Source organism: Mytilus galloprovincialis, chromosome 12, assembly GCF_965363235.1.
Source record: "Mytilus galloprovincialis chromosome 12, xbMytGall1.hap1.1, whole genome shotgun sequence".
In the NCBI taxonomy this organism is placed as follows: Eukaryota; Metazoa; Mollusca; class Bivalvia; order Mytilida; family Mytilidae; genus Mytilus; species Mytilus galloprovincialis.
In genome coordinates this window covers 6,020,867-6,040,500 of record NC_134849.1, presented here as the reverse complement: position 1 = coordinate 6,040,500, position 19,634 = coordinate 6,020,867, and the positions used below count along the sequence as shown (strand labels likewise).

At 32.8% G+C, this 19,634-nt stretch overlaps 1 long non-coding RNA gene across 1 annotated transcript; it reads right to left on the bottom strand.

Annotated features, from left to right (window-relative positions):
* Positions 1-515: 515 nt before the first annotated feature.
* On the bottom strand, positions 516-13,094 carry LOC143054139 (uncharacterized). Its single transcript, XR_012971571.1, has 3 exons — positions 12,827-13,094; positions 3,287-3,448; positions 516-763 (listed from the first exon to the last, which is right to left on the bottom strand). It is a non-coding gene; the product is annotated as an uncharacterized LOC143054139 (long non-coding RNA).
* Between the last annotated feature and the right edge of the window lie 6,540 nt (positions 13,095-19,634).

Genomic DNA, 19,634 nt, shown 5'->3' with positions numbered 1-19,634 from the left:
CGACAACTACTGTACATCAGATTCCTGACTTAGGACAGGTGCAAACATTTGCAGCGAGATTAAACGTTTTAATGGATCCAAACCTTCTCCCTTTTTCTGAAACAATAGCATAACATCACAACAAAGAAAAACATACGATAAAATATCAATTGGCAGACTTAACTCAATCAAAAAACGTATGATTAAACAATGAACGAATAAATTTGATATCTTTCGGATTTCTTTTTTCCAAGTTTTCCATTCTTTTAATCATACATGTAAATTCTTAAAATATCTGATCTACTTTGTCACAATGACAGGCGTACACACTTAAGACTGATAAGATTGAAAATAATAATATACATTTTCGACTCATCCAATTTCGACTCATCAGGAGTCGAATTACATACCTTTGTATGGAATAAAGTTCGGGACCACGTGAAAACTTCGACTCATCCGAAATTTCGAGTCAACCGAGTTCGAGATAACGAGAGTTAACTGTATTATAAAAACTACAAAACAAAACAACAAAATGGTTAAAGTTAAAAGATTCTTTCGGTGATTATCATAAAGATGGCATGTTAACATAAAGTTCTTCAATCTTGTTGTCTTCCTCAGTTTCTCACCCATCTCCATGCTAGTAGGAATACCATACCAGAGAACACTCCTCCTATTCCACCTACGATACATAACCCGAAGGAGTAGTGCAAGTTAGACGAATCTATCGTAAAAAAACCATTTGACGTTGTGGCGAAGACAATGACTCCGATCAAGGCAAATACTCCTGTAAGAAAACAAATGTGTTTTTTAAATTAATTTGGCTCGTTTAATTTTCATAAAATTTTGACAAAGTATTTACTCTGACACTTTGACAAAAATATAAAAAATTCAAAAAATTTGAACCAACGGTTTTATCAGGAAAATTACACTGATTATATAGCAGTTTGAAAAACACTTATTTTGATCATTGAGAGGTTTAATATTAACATCATAACGTAATTAAAACGTTTAGCTGATTTTACAGAGTTATCTCCCTGTAGAGTTAGGTACCACCTTAAAGGTGAAAAATAAATTACCTGACTTGCAATGTATTGAAAATAAATAACTCAGCAGGTCTAATTGAAAGTATGAGATGGCACCAGATTCTTCATAAATTCATCTTTTTTCCCAACAAAAAATCTGGAAACACTTCCCAATTTTTTTAATAATAAAAGTATAAATATTATTTAAATATACATGTACTTGAAATGTCTGCAAATTGGTTTCATTTAACTTGAGGTATGATGTGTCAGGAAACCTTACCTCACTTTTATTTTATCAGGGCCGTAACTACTTTGAGACAAATGCAGGAAATTTCAAAACCAAACGCTTGTCTCCATATCAAATTGTGTTCACGGCGAGTTCTGTTTTCCCTCAGACGTAGCCCTGATTTTTCGGGATCAATGTTTCTTATTCATTTGTCTTTTGTTCATTGATTGCCCTTCTGTATTCTGTAAGTGTTGCATTCCTTTTGTAATCTAGTTATGTTGTTATGAACTTGATCATGAGTTTAAAAAAAAACAGCAGCCACAGACTTAACTATGTGAATTCCATTTTTGCTTTATCATGCATATTGGTCTTTTGATGTTGTCCCTAGAAACTTAAGTCTTACACTGAATCTATACATTTTGCTTTCAGACCAAAATATTGTCAAAAAATTATCAAAACAAAACTTGCATTTTCAGATTAAGAAAGGGTCTTTGGAATACACAGAAAGCATGATTTTGCATTATTTGTTCGATAGCTTCTTGGGCTTTCAGTGGCTCCAAAACCCTTTAAAACAAAATTTTACCTCACTCCGCTCGGCGAAATATTTATGCCAACACTTTTAGAAGAGGCTGGTTAAAACCAAACTTTAATACTATATAAAAAAGAAGATGTGGTATGATTGCCAATGAGACAACTATGCACAAAAGACCAAAATGACACAGACATTAACAACTATAGGTCACCGTACGGCCTTCAACAATGAGCAAAGCCAATACCACACGGTCAGCTATAATAGGCCCCGATAAGACAATGTAAAACAATTCAAACGATAAAACTAACGGCCTTATTTATGTAAAAAAATGAACGAAAAACAAATATGTAACACATAAACATACGACAACCACTGATTTACAGGCTCCGACTTGGGACAGGCACATACATAAATAATGTGGCGGGGTTAAATATGTTAGCGGGAGCCCAACCCTCCCCTAACATGGGACAGTGATATAACAGTACAACATAAGAACGAACTATAAAAATCAGTTGAAAAAGGCTTAACTTAAAACCAGGTTCAATCCACCATTCTCTACATTAGAAAATGCCTGTACCTAGTCAGGAATATGACAGTTGTTATCCATTCGTTTGATGTGTTTGGACTTTTGATTTTGCCTTTTGATTTTGGACTTTCCTTTTTGAATTTTCCTCGGAGTTCAGTATTTTGTGTTTTTACTTTTTCCCGACACAAAAAGACGTTATGTATGTATGCAATACATGTATATGCAGTTGGTAATATAAAAGATACATTTCTGCAGAGGAGGAGGATTAATTCTGATTAAATGATACATAATGACTTGACTATACATGTATTATTTATAATAAACAAATCATTTAAAAATTGTATGTTTTCGAAAATCATAAATATAGTTGTGAAAATGAATAATCAGTCCCCTGCTTTCATGAAAATGAAAAATCTTGCTTCAATTGTGCAGAAAATGAATAATCTGTCCTAATAGTTTACAAAAATAAATAACCGATCAAAAACAAATCCTCCTGCCCCCCCCCCCCCCCCCCCAGAATATCAATTGGTCGTCCCCTTACTGCCCGTTCATTTTAACTCTCGTGGATAGTTGTCTCATTATAAATCATACCGTATCTCACTTTTAATAGAACAAACATAAGGTTTTCAGCTTTTTTTAAATTTAGAGAGTGACTGTATGTATGCACAAGAAGATGTGGTATGATTGTCGATGAGACAAGTCTCAACAAGAGATTATTATGACACAGAAATAAACAACTATAGGTCACCGTACGGCCTACAACAATGAGCAAAACCCATACCGCATAGTCGGCTAAAAAATGCCCCGAAACGACAATGTAAAACAATTCAAACGAGAAAACTAACGGCCTAATTTACGTACATAAAATGAACGAAAAACAAATATGTAACACATAAATAAACAAAAACCACTGAATTATTTGCATATTTGTTGTCGTTTATATTTCCGAAATTTCAAACACCAAAAAATAATTAAATACAATTTCATATATAGTTATTTACCTGCCATCAAGTTGAGCAATCCTGTAAGAACAAATAACATGCCTTGTTCCGTCAATATGAACATCTTGAGGAAAGCACAAGCCACAGCTGCGAGGAAGGCTCCAAGGGCAAGACATTCAAGAACTTCTGTGGCTATGATGTGAGAGTTATGTACTGTTTGATCTGCAATTATACATTATAATGATAAATTCTAGACATTTGATCCGTCTTGTCATCTTTATACTCACAGAGTATATGAGAGAAGCCATTTACCTTAAGTTTTTTTTCGGATTTTCTTTTCGCGCGAAGCCTGATCATTTCTCTTAGGCCACACCAATTTGATTCCTTGTTCGACGGACCCGCCCGCACCTATTTTTTTCAAAACAGAATTTTTTTATTTTTTTTTTATATTCCCGCTTCCCGCATCCGGAAATGTAATCATGTCCATTTCCTGCACCGTTTTTTTGTAAATATTATAAAAAGAACAAAAAATTGGTTACTTTCCCCCTTACTTATATTCCCTATTAAAAAATGTTCGTTTTTAGAATAAAGTACAAAGAACTTCTGAAGGATTTGCCTTCAACTGCAATTATATTGTATGCTGGCGATTCAGGGGCCTGTCGTTCAGCAGTTATCGTTTGTTGATGTTGTTCATTGGTATTTTCCCGTTTGGATATACATGATATATAAATTAGATCGTTGGTTTTCCTCTTCGAATTGTGTACGCTAATAATTTTGGGGTCCTTTATAGCCTGCTGTTTGGTCTGTATCAAAGCCCTGTGTAAAAGGCCGTACTTTGACCTGTGTTTGTTATTATCAGGTTGAGAACAACCCTCCCTCAGACCAGGGGACATTTTACTGATGTAGAAAAGAAAATAGAAATACCAAGGATTTGTATAGTTCTTCTATACAAAACCTTTTAAACTTAGAATTTTGTACTCAAAAAGAGGAGAGTTACATCATATTTTAAACAACTTTTCTAAAAGAGGTCCACTTATTTTGAATAATATTAAACTGTTCAAGTAAATGTGTTAACATGGTTAAAGTCCAGGAATATTACAAAATTCTTGGACATGTTTTGACCATTTAATACCAGATAGATATATAGTTCTTTGAGAAAATATGAGCCTTTTGTACTAACAAATATATTATAACTTATATTGACCCCTCATAAAACATGTAAAAGGGATATTTATAACATTAAGGGGTTGTCCCCAAACTGATTATGAATTGGAAGGAGAATTGTCTCATTGTCAGTCACACATACATAACCCAGATTTAATTATTTCTTGGTGAACAGGGAAAAAATACTTCAGAAATTAAAGAAATGTCAAAGTACAAGTGATAAATCAAGCTTTAATATTGTCAAAACCTACTATTTTATGTTTACAAAAAAAATTATAATCGCTCGCCTTTACTTTTCAAGCTTCGCCTCAAAAATTTGCAAATTAAATATGTTTTTATTAAAATTTTCAAATCGCTCGCTCGCCCCAAATTTTGGAGTTCAAAAATCCGTAGAACAAGAAATTAAATTGGTGTGGCCTTAAGAGACATTCAAATCACAACATACGCAGTTTTCTTAATTGGTAATGTTTTAGCAAGAGTTTTACTATATGCCGGATTGCAATGTAGTGACAGTCTATTATATTGTAACGCCGCCTCTCTGGTGCTAGAGTCGGCCACCAGAGAACACAGGGTCACAAAGAAAAAGAGAGTAAAAGAATCTATAAAGTGTAAGGTTCGACGTTCGCTGTTTACCGTCGGACCAAACCACGTTACAGAAAGGGAGATCGTATACTTGTGTTTATCTATAATTCTCAGTTATGAAATAAAATATCTAAATAAATAAAGTTTCATATTTTATTAGTACGAAAAGAAATAATCTCCGTTGGAGAGAATGGGTCTTGCAGGCTCTGTCACTGGTCTGGTCGAGTTCCCGGTAATGATTGGTCTTGCGTAGACATACAACACTAGTATATTTCTCAACAGTCAAGTCGCAAAGTTGTCACTTATTTAGACTATTTCTATAATCTCCCTATATAAAGATTTTACTACCATATTCCACCTTATACCACACCAACTTGGTATAATAAAAATATTAAGTACCGATACCAACAACTTTAGCACCATGAGCCACAACCTTAGCACCGTCACCGGCAACCTTAACACCGTCACCGACAACCTTAGCACCGTCACCGGGACCGGTGACTGTATTTGTCACTGTCACCGTCACCCGTATTTAGCACCGTAACCGGCACCCGTATATAGCACCGTCACCGGCACCGACAATCTTAAATTAAAACAAAGTTAATTTCCAACGCTTGTCTGTATTTCTCAGACATTTTCAAGCTTCTATTTAAGTTTGTTACTATCCATTCATGGTTAACCCAACCCTCCGTCGATTCTGTTGTTGTTTTTGTATTTATACTTTCGACTGACCAATGGCAGAGCTTGTTACATATTGTTTACCAATCGGCAACCATGGATCACACAAGTGAAATTCCCGTATTGTTGATATTGTTTGTAAACATGGATTGATCTTCATCAATAAAGATGGGTTTTGACTTTAAATTTATTAATAGATCATTAGAAGAGTTTTATTTCAGTTTATAGTATAATAAGGTAACTACCGCGAAAATACGGAATCTGTATGTGAAATAAAACTTCTTAACAAACTAACATACACAAATCTGTCGTATCATAGAAACATAGGTTTATATATAAAAAGGGGGGAATGCCGGCATTACAATATTTCACTTATGATTTCAGTTCAGATCTTACAGTGTGTTCACGAGAACTATTGCAATGTATTGAAAAGAGTCGTACAACGCACGATGGATTCAAGATAGTTGCCGCCCTTTTTTAAGAGACTTGTATTCAGGACACAGTTGCGATTTGTCACAATAAATACTGATCACAAATAAATTCTGATTGGTTGTTTTATGAGTTACAGCAACAGCTATTGGCTTAAATACGATAAAGAATAACAAGTAAAGTGAACCTTTTTTAAAAGCATGGGTGTATAACGCAATCTTAAAGTCAATCCAATTTATATCAATCAATATCTATAACATTTCCAATACAATATCAACAAACACATGCACACACATTACCTTAAACTAGGCTAGAGAGAAGGAGTCCCCAGCTTTTTAGAAAGCTCAAACTTGTAACTGTTATAAAGAGAGTTGTTCAGCATTTTAAGAAAGTTGGTTAAATGCATTCACGAGAGTTGTTGAAATGTACAATGTAAACAAGGGAGTTTGTGTAATAAATTCAAGAGATTTGTAGGAATGTACTCCAAACAGGTGTTTTTTTTTTGTAAACGTGAAAACCGTGTTTGTGATTGGTAACTTTCAGTTTCATTGAAGTCTGGAGGTTACTTTCAGTTTAATTGAAGTCTGGAGCTGGCATGTCAGTTAACTGCTAGTAGTCTGTTGTTATTTATGTATTATTGTCATTTTGTTTATTTTCTTTGGTTACATTTTCTGACATCAGACTCGGACTTCTCTTGAACTGAATTTTAAATGTTCTGCATTTTGACTTTGAATAAAGTTGACGTAAGTATGTATGTATCTTTTGACTCTTTCCATTTTCATTCTCAATTTTATACATAGTTGCGAGAGAGAAAATATAATAATGAGTCGAGGCCTTACCAAAAACAATATAATTTTTGACAACCATCTGTTTATAGATCGTGTCTTTTTAAAAAGATCTAACAGCAAAATATTTGTTATTTCTTCAGTTTCAGGGTTGAATAATAGCTGTAATGGTAGTTCCGATTTTTTTCCCTTTAGTCTCTTAAAGCAACCTTGTCTCCGGACACCAGTTTTAAAAAAAGACGGCGATTCATCTTTTATTTTTGTGTGCATGTTTTGAAAAGGGAAGGCGTATGAACTTTTCTGTGCTACTGTTCTTAATAAAAAAAAGTAAGTGTCTATATGAAAATACCGTGTTCATTTCCATTGAAACTTACAGAACACTTTATTCACTTTTTATTTATAGTTTCAAATACGATTATAGTTCTTGTATTTTTATAGAAAAATCCAAAACCTTTATTAAATTTCTCTCATGAAAAAATCCAAGCGCAAAACAAGAAGAGAAATTGCTGGTGTCTTGATACAGCAATGAAATACAAAAACAATGAAAACAACAAAAGTAGCTCTCTTCTGTATAAAACCGCTTTGTTAATTCCAATTATAGTAAAGATAAGGTGTTATCCATAAACCAAAACGAAAATGATGCATGGACCCTTACCCTTTTAATGGTGTGTATATCAAACTTATTATAGATACCAGGGTTGAAATTTCGTAGTTGCCCCAGACGCGTTTCGTTTACCAAAGACTCGTCAGTGACGCTCGAATTAAAAGAGTTAAAAAGGCCAAATTAAGTATGAAATTGAAGAGCATTGTGGACCAAAAATTCCTAAACGTTTTGCCAAATACTGCTAATGTAGTCTATTCCTGAGGTAAAAAAGCCTAAAATATATAAAAAAAAATCACAGTTTTATAAACAGTTAATTTATAATTATGTCCATACGTATTCGATGATTATTCATGTCAACACAGAAGTGCTGACTACTGGGCTGTTGATACCCTCGGGGAATAAAAAACAATCCACTAGCAGTGGCATCGACCCAGCGGTTGTAAATAAACTTGTCCAGCGTCTTAAAGTTAAGCAGCTCGTACGCGTACAGTCCGACCGTATGAGTATATTTTGAAAAAGTACGCATACAGTATAGACCGTACGTGTACGGTCCAAATACTCATATGGTCTGGAACGTAACACCCTACCATCCCTTTAATCTCCTCGGGGTTTAAGGCTAGAATTTAAAAACGTTCAATTAATAACTAAACGTGTGAACACAGTGCTTTGACCACTATACATAAAATTATGTAGCTAGACCAACTTTTATAGATACAAGAGTTTTTTTAATTTATTTTTTATCATATAAAGGAGAAAAAATCCCCCTTGTCCGCCTTTAAACATATTCCAGTTGACAAGGATAAAAACAAATCTTATTTTTAGTTTAAGTGCACAGTCCATTATACGTTTTGAAGTCGGCCACAAGTCACATTCTTCAATGACCATGAAATACAAAGTATTTAAATATGTTAAAGTTACGGTATCAAATTACCTTTTTTAACAATTATAGCTCGTCAATCTGTAATTACGTGTTCTTAAAAGATTGCAAATTGTGTAACTATTTCAAAAGAAGTTCAATAAAACCTCTCACATCTGTCTCATCTGAGACTTGTGGAAACTTTTTCTAAATGTGAATGTACCGCATTTGCAAATTTACTTAGTATTGTATTTAACCTTGGAAAAAGCGTATCGCTTAGGAAAAAGGAAAGATGGAGCAGCCAAACCAAGACCAATTGTGGTGAAATTTAGAAAATTCGAGGATCGTGAAATGATCCGCAGTGTCTCAAACCGTTTAAAAAACACCAATTATGGTATAAGCCCACAGTATCCCAAAGAGGTTCTAGAAAGACGGAAAAAACTGGTACCCATCATGCTCAAAGAAAGGAAAAAAAACAAAAAAGCTTATATTGCTGGAGACAAATTGTATGTTAATGGTGAGCTATGGAAGGAATAGGAGGTAGCGGAGAATGATTGTGCTAAAAATAGTGGTTCCTTGAAAATTTGCTCTTGGAACATATCAAAAGGGTTGATCCGGAAATTGTCAGATAGAAATTTCTTGAATTTAGTAAATAAATATGATATATTGTGTCTAAATGAATGCTGGCTTAAATGTCCCGATGAATTTGAAATGAAAGGCTACGAAAAAGAATTTGTGTATAGAGAAAAATGTAAAGGAGGAGGTGTAGTCATTTTTTATAAGAAATGGTTAACTCCCTATACTACTTTATTGAATTGTTGTGCAGATAGTATGATCTGGTTAAAAATTGACAAAAATGTATGTTTAAATGGTTTAGATTTGTATATTTGTGCTATTTATATGCCGCCTGATAAAAATGTATTTTACCGTAAATATGATATAGATGTTTTCGATATACTGCAAGAAAATATTGAACATTATAGTACATTAGGAACTGTGGCTGTGATAGGCGACTTGAATGGACGAGTAGGTCTAAAAGCGGACAATATAGTTAATGATACATTGGATAAAGAACTGATTAACAGTATTTCTTTTATTGACTATGTAAATGATAGTTATATTTGTAATAGAAAATCTGAAGACATTAAACCTCCAAATAGTTTTGGTCAGCGTATATTGCAGTTATGCCAGTCGTCCGGTCTACGTATATGTAACGGCAGATTTGGAACAGATAGTGGGAAAATAACATTTAATAATAAAAACGGTAGTAGCGTTATTGATTATTTATTGTTTACACAAAGTGAAATGTTTAAATGTTTTAAATCTTTTTATGTTGAACCATTTAATATGTATTCATGTCATGCTCCAATAGTAGTTGAATTGTACCTTAAGGGTAATAATCAGTCTTACGGTCAATGTCATTGTAATAAAACTAAGTTCAATATATTTAACTGGAATGAAGGGTCAGAAGATGATATCAGAAGTAAATTGATACTCAACACACAAAAGTTTGATGATCTACTGGTAAATTTTGACGAAAACAGCGATATAGATACGTGTGTAGAAAGACTTAATAATCTTTTAACTGATATATATGAACAGTATACGAAATCTGAAGTAACATACAAAGAACAGTGTGAATTTTGTGAAAATGGCGATAAAGTTCACAAATCTAATGCGGACAAGCCTTGGTTTACCGATGAATGCAAAACATTATACATACAATATCAAAATGCATTAGACAGTTTTAACAAATACCGCTCGGATGAAAACAGAATTAACTTTAACCTTTCAAAGCAAAAGTATAAGTGCTGCGAAACAAGACTTAAAAGACATTATAAGAACCAACGAGTAAATATGCTGTCGTCACTAAGGAAGAAAAATCCGAAACGTTTCTATAAGAATTTTAAAAAACGTAAAAAGCGCGTTAAAAATAACATTTCATTGGACCAATTCGAGGAACATTTTAAAAAACTTATGTCTAAACCGCCCGAAGTGAATGTTGGAACGAGTGATACTCCGGAAACAGTTTTTGAGGAACTTGATCTTCCGTTTACAGAAAAAGAACTGGATTCGTGCATCAAAAAACTAAAAAGAGACAAGTCGACTGGTTATGATGATATAATGAATGAGTATATACTGTTTGGTAAAACTTTATTGAAACCTGTACTTTGCAAACTGTTCAACAATATTTTATGTTCTGGAAATTTTCCTGAAATATGGGTGAAATGTATTTTAATTCCAATTTTTAAGAAAGGAAATCCTGACGATCCTGGAAACTACAGAGGTATTTCGTTGGTGTCACATTTAGGAAAACTATTTACGTCGTTGATTAATTCAAGACTTATAACATGGTGCAAGATTAACAACACTCTGACAGATGCACAATTTGGATTCCGTCCTGGATACGGCACTTCTAATGCCATCTTCTGTCTTCATTCCCTGATTTCTAAGTCATTAAGAAAAGGTAAACGCTTATATTGCTGTTTTATCGATTATATTAAAGCGTTTGACAGTGTTTTTCATGTAAAATTGTGGTTGAGATTAGTTAGATGTGGCGTTACTGGTAAACTTCTTACTGTAATTAAATCTATGTATTCTAAATTGAAAACTAGTATAAAGTGTAATGGAAAAATTTCAGATTTTTTTAATTGTAATACTGGCTTGATGCAAGGGGAATCTTTATCCCCTTTATTATACTCGTTGTATGTCAATGATATGGAAGTAGAGCTAATCAGTAATGGCTGTCAGTCATATGAATTGAAATCCTTAAATTTATTTTTACTTATGTATGCAGACGACACTGTTTTATTTAGTGAGAACATAGATGATCTGCAAAATATGATAAATACTGTAAACTCTTCTGCAGAGGAATATGGTTTATATATTAATATGTCTAAAACTAAAGTGGTCGTGTTTAGAAATAGAGGTAGTGTAAAAAGTCAAGAAAAATGGTTTTTGAATAACAACCAAATAGATATATGTGATAGTTTTGTATATTTGGGTATTCTTTTTAATTATAATGGCAGTTTTTTACATACACAAAAAATGTTAGCCAATCAAGGAAGAAAAGCTGTTTTTGCTTTATGTAGTAAAATTGTAGATGAATATTATAACTGTGAAACGTTACTGTCCTTATTTGATACTTATGTATCTAGTATACTTAATTATAGCTGTGTAGTGTGGGGTAATCATAAAGCTGATGATATAGAGAAAGTACATTTATATTTTTTAAAACGAATTCTAAAGGTTAGAAAAACTGCTGTAAATAACATGGTGTACTGTGAATTGGGACGTTATCCAATGTATTATGAAAGACAAAGAAGACTGATTCAGTTTTGGTTTAAATTATTAAATACTGATAACTGTATACTTAAAGCATGTTATGAAGATATGTTGGAGAGTTCATTTAAAAAACCCAATGACAAATCGAATTGGGCATGTTCAGTCAAAGATATTTTATGTAGATATGGTTTTCATGATGTATGGCTAAAACAAAGCGTAAATAATGTTGATATATTCATACATGAGTTAAAACAAAGAGTGAAAGATACCTTTATTGCTGATGCTAATGCTTTTTTTTAATAATTCATCAAAATGTATACTTTACAGATATATATATGACGCAGATATACTGCAATTTTATTTAGATAGACCTGTTAATCAAATATATAAACCTTTTATATGTAAATATCGTATATCCGCCCATAGCCTCAACATAGAAACAGGCAGATATTACAATGTAGATAGAGAAAATAGATTATGTACTATGTGCAATAACAATATTGTAGAAGATGAATACCATGTTGTTCTAGAATGTAATAGATATAGTGATGTAAGAAAACTATACATTAAGAAATATTATTGGCAATATCCATCCACTTTTAAACTTATACAGTTGTTATCAGTTCACAATGTGAAAGAACTTAATAATTTAGGTAAATTTTTGTTTAATATTGAAAAAATTCGTAATATGTAGTTGTATTAATTATTTATCATATGAATTTATTTTCATTCTCCGCCATACATGTATTGTGTATAATTATTGTATTTATATTTCACTGATACAAAATATTGTAAAATTGTATATTCTATAAGCTGTATTGCTTCTGAATAAAGTATTTATTATTGTTAACAAACTCGACAAGAAAAGAGAGACAATTTACAATGTCACTTGTTGAAAGCTGAAAAAGGAAAGTTGAATTTGCCTCTGTTTAAAATGTGTTGAATTTTAATACTTATTTGAATATTACCAGTGGCAGATCCAGGGGTGGGGTCATGGGGGTTGGACCCCCCTTTTGTTTTTTACGATCAATGCATTTGAATGGGAACATGTGTTCTTTTTTTTTCCTTGGTTGGGATCCCCTCCCCCTTTTTAAAATGGCTTGATCTTGTCCTAGAACATAACGTAAACTTCATCTGGTCAAAATTTGATTCACGCAACTACTGTACAGAAAAGATTTATTTTTTAAATGTAAAAATGAAATTGATAATACATGTACCTGCAATGTTAAAGCATCTTTCCACTCCATCTATTGGACCACACGATTTCCATAGTCCCAAATGTTCGACGCCGAATGGAGTCTGTTCTTTATACCAATAAGTGGTTGAAAATCCAATAATATGAAAAATCAACGAAACAGCACTTATAATGCTACCTCCGATCACCATAGGTGGAATTCCTGCTAAAGATTCTGGCATTATTTTTTTTTCTTTCAATTTTTAACGTCGATATTATTTCTAGTTGTGTCTCAAACTCACAAGTACACTGACAAGGTCTTTGAAATGATCCAGTGATTTTCCGAAAATATGTTAATCTTCACCTTTAAAAGAGGTGCCCATACAGGGATATTTAACAGATCTTAACAGTCCGGTATTTGTTATAACGTGTGAACAATTTTTAAATTCTTTAATGCAGTGCATGTTATTAACATGTTATAGAATATAAAAAAGAGAGTGACCAAGTACTTATTGCATACAACATTAGTTTTACACTAGCTAACTCCATTCATAGTTTCGAAATGGAAAGTAGAATATGCACCTGTCCACTATGTTATCTCAAGTGTCTTTGACAATCACGGGATTTTTCAAAATAGTTAATACCGATTCTTACTGTTTCGAAAAGGAAAATTCAGTGTAGAGTATTTAAAATAAAGTAAAATTTGCTTCGGTTTAAAAGGTGTTGAATTAAACTGACTCGTATATATATGTCTGTTGAAAAAATATAATATAAAGCTATATATACATTTGTTCATTACATTTATAGACGGTTACCAATCTATCAAAGTTTAATCATTAATTTGAGATGTTTCGTAATAATAGTAAATTTATTTGTCTTTAATTTTGGAAACAAAATAAAATTTTAAGTACAAATATAGTGAAACAGACATAATTTTCAGATCTGTACTTGGTGTCTTTTTGTTGTTGGGATATACAAATACCCGGCCACGTCCACTTTGTGTAGTATTTCTGTTAGTATCCATCTGCTGTGTTAAGCCTTTTCCAACTTATTTATATAGTTCGTTCTTCTATTGTACTGTTACACGGTCACCACTGTCCCAGGTTATGGGGAGGGTTGAGATCCCGCTAACATATTTTAACCCGTCATATTCTGTTATGGATGTGCCTGTCCCAAGTCAGAATTCTGAAATTCAGTGGTTGTTGTTTGTTGATGTGTGACTTTGGACGTCAAGCAACCAAAAATCAATACTTGACCTCATTTTAATGGTGTAGTGACTACATGAAAAATAAGTTAGGATTTTTAGTAATTTTAATTTCTCTCTTATTATAAGTAATTATAAGCATAACTATATATTTGGTATGTGCGTACCTTGCAGGGATTAGAAAAGAAGGTTAAGTTTTGGTGTTCAAGTCCATATCTTAGATAATATAATCTATTATAGGTCTACTAGTAATATTTGGTGTATGGAAGAATTGTCAGGTGTACAGGTATCATCTGACCTTGACCTCATTGTAATGGTTCAATTGTTATTGTTACGTATGTATGTGTTGGTCAGTTTTCATATACAATAGGCAATAGGTCTGCTATATTTGGTGCAAGGAATAATTGTCAGGTGTACATTTTCAACTGACAGTTTTCATCTGACTTTGACCTCATTCTTATGGTTGAAAAGTTTTTGCGTTTTGGTCTGTTTTTCTAATACTATAAGCAATAGCTATATAGGTCAACTATATTTGGGTTATGGAATGATTGTAAGGTGAATGTCGGTCTTGCAGGGTTAATCTGACCTTGGCCTCGTTTTCTTGTTTCATTGATCAATATAAAGTTTTCGTGGTTAAGTTTGTTTTTTTAAATATGCAAAAGGTCAACAATATTTCAAGCATATTTTGTGCAAGGAATGATAGTAGGGTGTATATGTATTTCAAATTAAAGTTTGGTTTATCTGACCTTGGCCTCATTTTATTGGATCATGTAAAGTGTATTTGATACTGTAGTTGTAGTTAAAAGATATAAGAAGATGTGATATGAGTGCCAATGTGACAACTCACCATCCAAGTCATAATTTGTAAATATAAACCATTATATGTCAAAGTACGACACTGGCTCACAGCGAATCATTATATTTAGGATTATCAACATAATATCAATTGTTGTAAAGAAGTCTAGACATTTCCGCTTGCGCACTCTTGTTTTAATTATTCGCCAGTTGCTTTAGATATCCGTACTACAACATAAATACCCCCTTCAACATGATAGTCATACAACCATTGAACTGAAATTATTCCAGATGTTCATGTTATAATATAGGACCACACAATCATTCAAGACCGAGATAAAAAAAAGAACTTTGAAAAAGGACCAAAATATCGACATGCAAAAGTTATTACAAATGATTGTCGATATACAAGTATCATTCAATATTAAAAATAATGAGACCGGTTTGATATGATTTCCAACTATCTACCAATGTTATTTAGATATTTCGGCTACTAATATACGGCAATCTCGTAAATAAAACATTTCGACAAAAGGGATAATTTTTTGTATCCTGTTGTTTATTGTCCTTCAGATGACGGCGGTGTTCCTTTAGCCTCATCTTACGGTGGTTGATGCCTAAACACGCTCACTTTGTCACCGGGCTGAAGTACGTTCACTATTCACTTTGTCCGATCTAATGGTATCGTTATAGATTTGAATTTCGTTCTTACAATTTACTCAATTCTCTCATGTAGAATAACCATTACAAATAAAATAATGTTATTCTTATATGGATTTGTCCTTTTAGATCTATAGTTCCTCAACTGTTTTAAGCTTTCAAATATTCAGCTTTTGACAGTTTTGATGAAGGTTTATCCAGAAAAGCGCTTCGGACTCGATTAATAAAGTGTTGTTTTTATGTTGTACAGATAGTGAATATATATATTTAGGTCCTTTTTGGAAATATAATTAGTTATCAAAGTTACCAGGATTATAATTTAGTACGCCAGACGCGCGTTTCGTCAACATAAGACGCATCAGTGACGCTCATATCAAAATATTTTATAAAGCCAAACAAGTACAAAGTTGAAGAGCATTGAGGATCCAAAATTCCAAAAAGTTGTGCCAAATACGGCTGAGGTAATCTATGCCTGGTATAGAAAATCCTTAGTTTTTTGAAAAATTCAAACTTTTGTAAACGGGAAATTTATAAAAATGACCACATTCTTGATATTCATGTCAACACCGAAGTGTTGACTACTGGGCTGGTGATACCCTCGGGGACGAAACGTCCACCAGCAGTGGCATCGACCCAGTGGTGTAAATAGTTATCAAAGTTACCAGGATTATAATTTAGTACGCCAGACGCGCGTTTCGTCAACATAAGTCTCATCAGTGACGCTCATATCAAAATATTTTATAAAGCCAAACAAGTACAAAGTTGAAGAGCATTGAGGATCCAAAATTCCAAAAAGTTGTGCCAAATACGGCTAAGGTAATCTATGCCTGGTATAGAAAATCCTTAGTTTTTCGAAAAATTCAAACTTTTGTAAACGGGAAATTTATAAAAATGACCACATTCTTGATATTCATGTCAACACCGAAGTGTTGACTACTGGGCTGTACTCACCTTTTAGCGTGCTTATACATCCTTGTATTTACTTTGACCCTTTAACAAAAATATAAAAATTTCAAAAATTTTGAACCAACCGTTTTTTTTTCAAAAATTACACTGGTTATATACACTGGTATTAAAGAGATAATCGTAACTGGAATTACGACTATCCAAATATGGCAACGGCAGATATAGTTAAAATCTTAACAGTCATTTTTCTCAAATGCAGCATGTTTTTGTCAATAGTTACTCAGCTGCAAGGTTTTTCCATACCATTACATCATTTTTTAATCGTAACGGTGCACTGAAATTGTTTACGCGCTTTGAAAATTGCCGTTGAAAAATTCGTGATGAAAATCGTAACTCGGAAAAAAGATAATCGTAATTATGGTATTAAGGAAAGGAAAAGATAATCGTAACTGGAAGGTTTTTTTTATTGATATTGACAATAAAAACGTATATCTGATAGCATATGATGAAATTATGGCGATGAATTAATTACGAAACGTTCCAACATCTTATGACATTTCTTTTTATGCATATCTATACTATTAAACGAGAAGACCTCATTTTTGGTGTCGCTTCTCTTCTTTCCACAATAAATTAATCGACACGCCTCTGTGTCCTATAGGTACAGTGCATAGTCGCATTTGTCATCCATTCATATGATTATTCAGATTGAGTTATTTTAGGAGAAAAACGAGAAAAAAGGCATCCGGGTATTGTCCCGTCATTGTACGAAATTTTAAGTCAGATTAGACTTCCGGTTTGCGTGTTTCTGTATACTTTGAACATACATATACTATGAATAAAGTGTATTTTCAGAATTTTATCTGCTATCATTTTCAAGTTTACTATCCACGGCAGTCACAGAGTTTATTAAAGAGAGAGGGTCTGTATACTATATCAATGATCACCATGGATCGATTAGTAAACTTAGAATTGAAAGTAAATACGCTTTATTTATATAGTAATGAATCGGTTCATAATATACAGATAAGCGCTAAAATTATTCATGTGAACTTTTGATACTTTTTCTGAAATTCTCCAGTCATTAAATCTTTTACAAAATTCATTGATTACAAAAAAAAAAGAAGATGTGGTATGATTGCCATGTTGAGACAACTCTCCACAAGAGACCAAAATGACACAGAAATTAACAATTATGGGTTACCGTACGGCCTTCAACAAAGAGCAAAGCCCATACCGCATACTCAGCTTCAAAAGGCCCCGAAATGACAATGTAAAACAATGCAAACGAGAAAACTAGCGGCCTTATTTATGTACAAAAAATGAACGAAAAACAAATATGTAACACATAAACAAACGACAACCACTGAATTACAGGCTCCTTACTTAAATAAATGTTCATAACATACTAAATGTATGTTCATATTGAAATTGATAGAAAACCAAAAATTGGGAACTTTGGAAATAAAGGTGGAGGGTAAAAATAAATATTTTCCTGTCCCCAATAACCTATGACTTATGATACTTTTGCTGAAATTCTCCAGTCATTCTGTATTTAACAAAATTCTTCCAACAACACTTTACATACTGATACTTTAAACTACGCTCTGAATGCCCGCGATTTCGCGGGTGTGTTCTAGTATTATTAATAGTTCTAATGAAAACAGCTACATACATGTACAAGTACATCATAAAATTGGAAGGGTAAACAAGCTTGAAGGAATTTGGAAATGGGAAAACACGAACTTTGTTAACATACGAAAATTTCCAAGAACTAGGGATGTCGCAAAATATGGGAATGAGCGAAGAGGCAATTTGAAAGGAACTTATGATATATGGCAATAATTGGCAGACGAAACGCATGTGTCGCCCTCCATTAGATTTTTGATTAAGACGGTAAACAAACAGTAATTTATCCTGAATAAAAATATAGTAAATATAGTAAATATTGTTTTAATTCATGTATTGCAGGTGGCTATATGTGCTATTTCTGCCCCCGGGAACTTAAGCACATTCTAACGTGGATTTCATTGGCAAACATGGATTTGTGTTCTTTTATAGTTTGGCCCAAAGCCCGAAAATCAAGAAATAAAATTGATGTGGGTTTAAATTTTCTTACTAGAAATACTTATTCAAAGAATGACTGCAACGTTGAGAAAAAAATAACGCATATTCCGCCATATAAGAAACAAACTAATTAAAAATTTCACAAATACTTGATATATGAAAAGTATGCTGCATATATAAAATTGAGAATGGAAATGGGGAATGTGCCAAAGAGACAACAACCCGACCATAGAGCAGACAACAGCAGAAGGTCACCAACAGGTCTTCAATGCAACGAGAAATTCTTGCACCCGGAGGCGTCCTTCAGCTGGCCCCTAAACAAATTTATACTGGTTCAGTGATAATGAACACCATACTAAACTGCATAGGAAGATGTGGTGCGAGTGCCAATGAGACAACTCTCTATCCAAATAACAATTTATAAATTAACGTAAACCATTATAGGTCAATTTACAGCCTTCAACATGGAGCCTTTGCGCATGGAAGATAATGTAGAGAAAAATATTAAAGGTACTAAACAAGGAACATTTTTGTACTTGCATACTTGCCATATAATTAGTACTTTTCTATTAAATGAAATCAAAAATTAGCCTTACGTAATTGTCATGCATTTTTCTGAAGCACAAAATATTTGTTTTAAAATCTATAAAAATCTTTGTAATTAAACCAGTTCCGACTGTGATGATCTACATGTTATGCCTTGCTTCTGATGTAATTTATCAATATACATATATATCATTTATATTTGTGTTTTTTTTACAGTCCGTCAAATGTTTCGTAAGACTAAGAGTAAGGCTAATAAAAACAAAAAACAAAAGTAACAAGTATTATAAACAATAGTAACAATAAACTGGTAACTATTCTAGATCCTTTACCATCCACACTGTTTAAAGTAACGTCATAAAATGCATGGGTATTTGATCAAAACATTTGAATTTAATTTTTAAAATCATATATTATATCAGTATAATATAGAAAAAAGTTAATCCAAGGGAAAAAATATGGACGGCTATATTTATTGAAATATAAGGAAAAGGGAAATATGAACACCCATACCTACCGATAAAAGTATCAACTGTGAAATCCGATGATGCAATTAAAAAGTTATTAATGGAATCTTTTGTTCATTTCGCGCAGAATTTTAGTATAAACGTGAAATTGGAGGCAAAACATATGACATATGAAAATGTGGTATACTTTGTACGTGACTTTTAATTTT